The sequence below is a fragment of the Seriola lalandi genome, unplaced genomic scaffold (genome assembly GCF_002814215.2).
Source record: "Seriola lalandi dorsalis isolate HSWRI2012SDOR001 ecotype SW California unplaced genomic scaffold, Sedor1 jcf7180002053927, whole genome shotgun sequence".
In the NCBI taxonomy this organism is placed as follows: Eukaryota; Metazoa; Chordata; class Actinopteri; order Carangiformes; family Carangidae; genus Seriola; species Seriola lalandi.
This window is the reverse complement of record NW_019524480.1, coordinates 484,524-494,154: the sequence shown is the minus strand read 5'-3', so window position 1 is coordinate 494,154 and position 9,631 is coordinate 484,524. Positions and strand designations below refer to the sequence as shown.

The 9,631-nt window shown below is 39.5% G+C and overlaps 1 pseudogene; it reads left to right on the top strand.

Moving 5' to 3' along the window:
* Positions 1-5,871: 5,871 nt before the first annotated feature.
* LOC147819353 (E3 SUMO-protein ligase ZBED1-like) lies at positions 5,872-8,430 on the top strand (annotated as a pseudogene).
* The last annotated feature ends 1,201 nt before the right edge of the window (positions 8,431-9,631 follow it).

The following is a 9,631-nucleotide window of genomic DNA, read 5'->3' as shown; positions in this document are numbered from 1 at the left end:
TCACACAACAGTTCAGCTTGCACACATGCAGAGAGACATAATCCACCACAAGATGTGGAAAGCTATCATCTAAAACATTATTCTTGTGCTATCACTGGGTATTCATTTTAAGACATGAAAGTCTGAGCCTGAGATGTAGTAAGTACTCAGTCTTAGCGCACTCTTACCAAGTCATTGTGATGTGAACAAAAGAAAGTGAGCTAGTGAAACAAGAAAAATGTGTACAGAAAAGAACAAAAGAGACAAGTTAATGGAAACAAGATGGAACACACTTTTCTACAACATTTAATTAGTATTTTGAGGAATAGTAGTAGTATCAAGAATAATGTGTTATTTTAAGAATTTTAATTCTAGTCTTTGAGTAATTATAGCAAAGGTAAGGGTGAACAACGTTCTCCATTTATGTACCATTAAACACGTCATTAGCTCTTTTACTTCCATTCAAGACAGTCAATTCATGGTAAAGGTTTGTTTTTCTCTATATTAAGTAAAACATGTAGTTGTGGTGGTAATTTGTTGCCTTTCTGTGTAGAGTTGACCCATGTGTGCATTATTTACCTTTAATTAATAGCAAAAAATATATTTTTATTGATGCTTGTTGAACCTGCTAATGGAGCATTAATTTATGAGATGAGGTTTGGAAGCCCAGCTCACCAAAAAAATTATTTTCACCATCCAAATTATGAAGAAAGCATAAAACATAAACAACACAGGGGAAGTAAAGTAATTAGTTTACTTTTAACCACATTACCTGTTACATGTGCTTGCTATGCTGAGACCTGAGAAAAAGATTTTTCAGAAAACTATTCCACCTCCACCCTAAAGCATATTTGATTTAGTCCAATTTAAAAAGGGCATGTCAGAAAGATAAATTATATCCGAGCATGCTTTGTTTCTTAACGTAGAAATTAAATTGAGGTCTTAAATGCATGAATTAAATACTTGCAAAATTACAGAAGGTTGAGCCTGAGGCGACTGAGGTTTTCTGTTCTGGTTGGTAAAATGACTGCATGGATGTAATTACTTTCCTGCTCAGTTATAGGTTCCTCTTTTAACATGTAATTTTCATACCCTGTCTGTGTCATGTGCATCATTATCTTACCTGTCTGACTTTAGGGTGAATGACCAACCATAAATTAGTGCAGTGTGTCCACCTGCAGCAGTGGCACACCATTAGCAACCATGCATCCTTTGAGTCTGCACAGCAACTGAGTGTGCGCTTGTTTACTCTGGCCTTTCATCTGATGGCTAGACTAAATGCTCAGTGATCCAGATGGGAGTTTTAAACAAACACTTTTTTTTTTCCTAATGGATAAAACCCACTCTCCATAGGCTGGAACCTGTTGAATTGATTGGCTTTTGTTCCTATTTCCTCATTAGTAATGCCTTATGGTTTTAAATTTTGCAAAATTCAAAATCATCGAACTGTATTGAACACCGTAGAGCCATGCCCCAAATAACAGATGTATCATTTACAAGTAAATGCCCCAGATGGATTCACATGGCTAAAGCTTATTCAACTGGTGGTTACCTTTTGAACCAACTGTAATGCCTTGGATAATTACATTCTGCTTCTCAGGCTATTATTCATCAGTTAAAGGTCAAGAGCATTATTTGCTACACAAACTGAGCCTTGCATCGTATGGGCCAGCACACAGTCTTCTAGTTGCTTAGTCACTTTGATATGCATGTGAATGTCAAATTAGAAAACTGAGCCCTAATAGGGAGCCATTACTGCAAGTGAGGAACCTCTGTGTAAAACTGAGGTCTAATCACTTATTCAATCACTAAGCATTGTGTCCCTGCTCTTCACCACCCTGCCACCACTGCTCCCTCTAAAAAGCAGCTGATTTTCTATTTAAAAACCGTGGCTACAATTGAATAAAATATGTATTTCTGTCCATAATTGGTAATCTGGAGTACTAACAAGGTTCTCTTGGAAGCTCTAATCAAATGAAAATCCATTGTCATGTTAACTAGGTAATTAAGTGATCCATAGATGATTCCTAATAACTTTTCTCTCTCTCTTAAATGGCAACACTACATCTTACAAACAAGTATAGAAAGGATACACAATCTGAAATACACTGGTGATTACAGCAAACAAGGCTGCAGCTTCTGCTAACTACTACATAATCAGTGATTTGTTGAAAAGATAACAGGAACGTGCCTAAAACTAGAAACTGCCATCTACTTCTTTAGCTCTTGTGAAACTCATCTCTAAACCGTCAACACTGAGGACAATGTGGCACCAAGCCAGATGGACAGAGTGCAGATCACACTTTTCCTCTGTCACACAAACAAGGAAAAGCACCAAAATTGGATGCTCAAGCTTGTAACAAGCTGAGGCTCTTCTTTATTTGTTCACTAAACCATCTATTTTAAGGCACCATTTCAGGCCATCACGCAGCACTATCTATATACAGTGGCGGTAATATCAAGACGAGACAATACTTTTTATGCATATTCACAAGAAGAAAAAAAGAAAACAACAACCCATATTTAGACTGATATGACTATCTATATACAGTGGCGGTAATATAAAGACAAGACAATACTTTTTATGCATATTCACAAGAAGAAAAAAAAACAACAACAACCCATATTTAGACTGATATGAATTCCAAAATAAGCCCCAGCAGGATTCAAATCTTTTTAAAGTACTTTTTTTTTTTTTTTTTGGAACCAGGGGCTTCTACTGCACCATTTTACTATTTAAATATGCTCTGCACTTCACAGTCAAGATCCATCAAAGAAACAATAAGGAAGTGTACATTCATAAAGTTCCAATAATGTTTTGCAATGGAACATTACACTGTAATGAACAACCAAAAATGGTTCTTTATGGAGCCACTAAAGTGCCGTGAACCAGAGCAACACAGCTACCGCCTCGTGCTATATTACAAATAGATCTGAAGACTGCAGTCTCAGTCAGAACCATTAAGGATTTTAAACAGTTCCTCCAGAATGTAAAGAGACCATACTCTCTTTTAAACAGAGATACAGCTTTTAAGAAGACCCTTTATTACGCTGGCTTCACTTGTTTACACTGAACCAGTGGAACCAACCACAAAGCTAGCATAATGCTGCCTCAGTATCTGATTTCAGATAGCGAGCCAGTGCTCCAGAATCAGAGGCATGATGTGCAACACAACGGCGCCTGCGTCAGTCCAACCACGCCAACTCTACCTTTTACACAGACATCAATCCGGGACGAGAATGACCTTAATTCCGTGTTTGTATCTTTTATCAGGGCTTGAATATCAGTGGAGGATTGTGGGTGTTGCACATATTTTCATTGATTCCTGCCAATTGTAACAGTTTCGAGCTGTGTATCTTGTTTTGACAGTTTGGAGAGCGTGGAGAAAAAGAGGAGGCGGCAAAAACTCACGTCTACACAAGTGCTGGGACTTCCATAATACTCATCGTGTATCACTTTATCACTACAATTCAACCTTACCATGCCTGGTTGGACGGCTCTATCTTATCATACATGAACAAAACAGAAGCCACAACTGCTCAAGTAAAAAGGAAAACCAAGCGCGGGCTGATGACGCAGCCCCTCTCCTATCTAGGTAACACAGCATGTCTGAAGGAACATTTCACAATTTTGACTGTTACAAAATCTAGCATTTATGATGCAGGAAATTCTAGCACACATTTATAGCATATTATAATGTCAACATTTGCAACAGTGTGGAATGCAGGACGACTGGCTGGAAGCCAACATCTGATGGTCCGACTTCCACTTTGTACAACACATTTGGCCCGTTCTCTCTCCCTCTCTCTAGATCGCTATTAGCCCCCTCAGCATTTCTAGTTAGCATATAGGTGACAGGTGTCAATGATATCAGCATGGCACGCAAACATGGGCCACTGGCCAAAATATAAATCTAAATCCTCTGAAGTGGAACCCACTCAGAAAAAAACAATGGAACCTGAAAGTACTAGCACAAATGGCAGTACAAGTGATGTAAACATTGACAAGGTTAATCCTCAAGATCCTCAGGTAAGTAACGGTGACATTACTAAGGTGAAGCAACAGTCCAAAGACAAGTCACAGGTTAACTGGCTCTGATTATATCTGTGGCTTGAACATATCAGTGAAAGGTGCTGTTCGAAATGTGTGCCTCTTACCAGCCAAAGTTACAAAACAGGATTAAAACTAAATTTATAAATTCACTGAGTAATACAAACCTAACCAACCTGATGCTTATTTCAGAGCTTGGCCCTCCCCAAGAGAAGTTTGATTTTCGAAGTTGTTATTAAGTGGATAGAGATGAAGCGGAGGACACAGAGTACAGGGAAAGAATAGAGCATGGAGACAAGAGAGAAGAGGGAGCGACCAAAAGAAAGACTAAGGGCACTGATGCAGCTCAAAGAGATGAGCACTAAGAGAGGAGAAGACGAAAGAGAGAAGTAATTACAGCAATGTATATAGTCCAGAGAATCCCTCAAGTTGGAGGACAGTGACGGAATGCAATCTGAAGTCAGAATGGGACAAGGTAAGACCTTTTATACAGAACTGTCAGGCGGAATAAAGGCGCAACATTCCCGTCTTGAACAGCATGTGTAAAAGGGGCTTGTAATGCACATTTTTGTTGAACTATAAAGAGTCATCTCCTCAAGTGTTTAGGGCAACTATTACCCTGTAGATCACCTGCCTCTGGAGAGGTGACAGTCCTTTCACCTTGCACCTGCTGGTGTTTGACACCACATGCCTCACATACCCCATCTCTGCATCTGGACGAAACCAGATGTTCTTGAATAATTTCTCATGGAGGTGAAAGTTCCTTCCCTTTGCAGCTGAACCTCAACTTGCTCTACGTTTCTTCCAATCTAGACACATCAAGGCAGGTGCACGCAATTTCTGCTCAGATATTTCTTACTTTAAAACTGCAGTGAGGGGGAGGTGAAAACCTAGCGGGAGGGACACTGGAGAGCCTTTTTCCACTCATTTCATTTGCCCCCTGCTGAAAAATAAGACTTTAACCTGATCCTGAAAGGTAGCATGTCTCAAATGCATCACAATGTCCAAAAAGCAGATGGCTGTCTAGCAGGGCAACAATTCTTTCTCTGAAACGCTGAATAATACATGCATATCTTGCTGTGATCCAGCGAATTCAATAGCCTATAGAAAAGGATTGCTCTCAACGTAAACCATTTTGCTAGAGGCCGTTCTCTTTCCTCAGGTCCAGTCTCCCATAAATAATTTGCCTTCAACCTTCACATGCATAAAAATTGCAACTTGTTGGTTATGAGAGAGAACAGTGAGGATGCACTTTGAATGCCAATGCGGCGATGAATAAACAATGGCTCACTGCTCCAGGAGCAATGCAGAGCTGCCAGGAGACATTGCTTTGAGTCCACAGGCTCTCTTAATGGTTTCTGCCACAGACCAAGCCTTTCAGTCAGCTGTGAATGGGACGCTGTTTTGATCTGGGGGGGAACACTTTTATAATTTCTAACAAAGCAACAATTCCCGAGGCATTTTGGACAACCTTGGCTGATTCCTTCTGATTATCCTCCAGCCACTCAACTCACTTTAAACTGTGATTGAATGGGCTTTCTACAGCAACAAGCTTATGGTATATGAGCAATAGCCTCATACTCACATTCAGAGCATGTCATATACAGCTAAGGTCACTACTATTGTCAACTGGAAGGATCTGTCACACTGTCTAAATTGGTTCTTTATGTCCAAGTACTTCTTACTATAATAGCCTCCGAAATTTAAAAGCAATACAAACAATTAAACAGTCAGGATCATCTGCAGTGTTTCTGAACAGATATGAGATGTCTGAGACGCAAATCAAAGTCTGTGATCTCCCCAGAATGCAATAGAAGTGTTATAATTTCTGAAGTACTACAATGCCACCTGGTGGTGAGCGTACACCACTGTGTAAATACAGCAAGTATTCTAACACAGTAGCTCCCAACCTGGGGGTCAGGATACAATCAATTAACTGGTTGAGAAAGAGGAAAAAAAGATTGTTATTTTAATTGTTTTTTTGACCTTTCCCTAATTTTTTTACCAGACAGTTTTACCTCCTCAGGCCTCCAATAAATATTAAAATCAAGTAATCCATTCTGTTCACTAGGCCCGGACTTTGCCTCTCATACATTAGCTAGGGGTGGGCAAATCAACTTCCAAAGTATCGATACTACGGACACAAACTTGTTTTGACTATCAGTACTAGAGTCAATAGGGCACATGATCACACTAGACCTGCAACGATTAGTCAACTAATCAATTACACAATTGACAAAAAAATTAATTAGCCATTTCCATGATTGAATAGTTGTTTTTAGTCATTTTTTAAAGCATCAATGCCAAATATCTGCTGTTTCTCGCTTCTTAAGTGTGAGAATTTGATGCTTTACTTTGTAACACATAATGGTAAACTGAATATCTGAGTTTCGGTCCGTTGGTCAGACAAAAAAAACTTGAAGAGTTCACTTTGGTCTGTGAGAAATCATAAGGGGCATTTTAAAAACATTTTCTGTAGGGCTGGAACAACGCCTAAACACAATGATTTGCTTGGAAAGCATCAATGCATCGCAATTCATACCTAATTACGGCAGCTCCTGCTCCCGAGCACTGAAAATGAGATTTTATCCCAAAAAGTCAGAACCAGATCATGGTGATGGAATTCTTAAATGGTGCTGTGCACACTTTGTAAAACTGAAATGATCTCCCACAGCAGCACAACTACTAAACACCAGCATCTCAAAAGAAAACATCCTGCGACTCTCTGACCTCATAACAATGAAACAGCAGCCTGTGTATCTGGACTATTAAGGTGAGTTTTGTCTGATTGTTGGTTGGTAGCGAGTGCCTGAGAGTCATCATCGCATGCTTAGCTGTTGTGTCCCAGACAGGAACTCAATGAAGACTGCCTAGAGCAGATGCTCTGGCAGTCGCGTACGCACATTTGTTTATGTGCGTATGGACCTCAAATTGGATACTTCAGTCAGTACACTTACATGTAGTACACTGTGTACAGTGTATACTAACTAGCGTAATGCATGAATTTTGACGGGTTAGTTTTGTCCCAAAACAAACACTGATGTTGGTGCCGACAATCTGTCCTCCTCCTCGGTTGCCATTTTCACAAGTTTGAAAATATGTTGGTGGTCCCTCTACCCCCTCTAACGTAGCCAAGATGGCGACCACTGACGGTTATAAGTGTCCATCTTATGTGTCCATTTTACACTAAATTTTTTGACCATTTTGAGTGCACTGTCCGGGTACTTGTAGTGCACTGCATGTTGCTATACTTGTCAATGTGAATGCACCTCTGCACTGTGAGCCTGAATGTACGCCAATTGAGAAACAGCAACAGTTGACAACACTTTTCTTTATTAGGCCCTTCGCTACATAAATCTTAACTTGTGATAAAAAGTATCATTAGTTAAAAGTTAGTTTGATATTAAAATATGTGTTGCAGGAAGAGGCAAAGCTGTGTGCAAGATTTGAATAAAAAATAAATAAAAAGGATTTCTCTGTATGCACACCCCACATGGCTGATCTCTCTGATAGCATTCTCAACATGATTGTCAAGGACATGAGATCCCTTTCTTATATGGAGGGTCAGGGCTTCCATGAGATGCTAAACACATTTTACCCAGGTTAGACACTTCCCTCCAGGGCCCAATTCACTAAGCTGATAGAGAGGAAATATGAGGAGACTCCTGAGAGGATGAAAGCTTCTCTCAAAGAGGTCAATACAAAAATTACTCTCACCACAGATGCATGCACAAGCATTGTCACTGAGGCATACTTAGGCAAGAGGCAAGGGGTTACTTCTCTCAGGTGAGCTGACCATGCACTACAGTTAGTTGTTGACTATGCTCTGAAGGATGTTCAGATCAGCAAGGCAGTCAGAGCTGCAAGATGCCTCACAGAACATTTCAAGAAGAATGAGCTGGCCAGCACCAAGCTGAAAGCAAAGCAGAAACAAATGGGTACTCCCAAGCTTAAACTAATACAATGTGCATCAGTAAGATGGAGCAGGTCATTTTACATGATCAGCCCCCTGCTGGAACAGAGGTGGCCCATGACAGCAACCCTTTCAGACCCTGAAGTCACAGAGCGAGGGAAGCACTTCCTGGATCTGAAAAGTGATGAGTGGAGCCTACTTGAAGAACTGGAACAAGTCCTAAAGCCCTTTGAGAGTGCAGAGTGTCTTCCTGTGTGCTGAGGCTTATGTCACTCTTTCTGCTCTACCTCTGCTGGTGAACGGCCTCCAAAAGTCCACACACAGCACTTCATTTGAGACCATGCCCGTCAACGCTTTCCAGACTGCTGAAGCACAGGAGATGACTTCAAGATGGGAGCTGGAGACCACATTCACAGATGATGCACAAAGTGTATGCATTATTGCCCTTGAACCAAGATATAGAAAACTAAGGTTCCTACCAGCATAAGAGAAATGAAAAATGCATGAGGAATGAGGTAATGATGTACTTTGGAAAACTTTTTATCCCAAAGGATGAGAAACAACTCAAATGGTGGAAGGAAAATAAAACAAGGTTTTCCACCTTAGCCATCCTGGCAAGCCATACTTGTCTACCCCTGCAACATCAACCCCATCTGAATACCTCTTAGTGACTATAAGAAAAGAGAAAGCCTGTAACAGAGCACGTGGACATGCTTACAATCCCCCTCTGTAATGCTGACCGAACTCTTGCTATACATTTAGTATTGAGAAAAGTTCAATATTGAGATAAGTGCTGTATATATTATAAACTTATTACTTGAAATGATCAACATTTGAATTACTACTACCTGTCCTAAACCCTTTTTTGCACAATTTATTTTAGTCTGAATTTATGATGGACTTCCTCAGTGAACACCATGGTGCATTATGCCCTAAAATCTTTTTTCTGCTTCACTATTTATGTTGGGACACATTTACACATAAACACTAGATTAATCAAAAATTTTAAAAGGCTTATCAACAGATGATTCAATCTGATAATAATTGTTAATTTCTGTCCTGGAACACTTTTCTAATTGCTGCATCTCTGCTGCATGTGCATGTGTGCAGTGATCACCTCTTTAGATTAGAAAACTCCCATAATGAACATTTGCCGTTTGTTCTACCATTAAAAACTGTCTTGTGTTTAACATAAAGTAGAAAATAAATAAAAAACAGTGGTAGATAACAGTGACAAGTAAAATGGTAGTAATAACAATACATCCAGAAGTAGCCTATTAATAATACATTCATGTAGTAAATCATGACATATTTCTTACATAATAGTGAATCAGCTGATTTTAAAAGTATGGATATTGGTATTGATATGTGTGAGTTCAAAACAAAAACGGCAGCCACCGCCTACCTGGACAGGTAACAAAAATTTCCAATAGACAGGAATATATTCCATCCAAAAGTTTAAAAACGTGTTAGACAATTCTGATAATACTGTCAGGAATGCAGTAAATATTTTAAGTGCCCATAAGTTTCTCCAACACGGCCGGATAATCGTCTTATAAAGAAATCGACGGTTTGCTCAAATAACATTTTTTAACCTGAATCAGCGTCGGCTGGGATTGAAAACTATAATACTGTCAATGCAAATAAATGTAGGATTGTTGAGTTATATATAAAAAATGATCTTACCA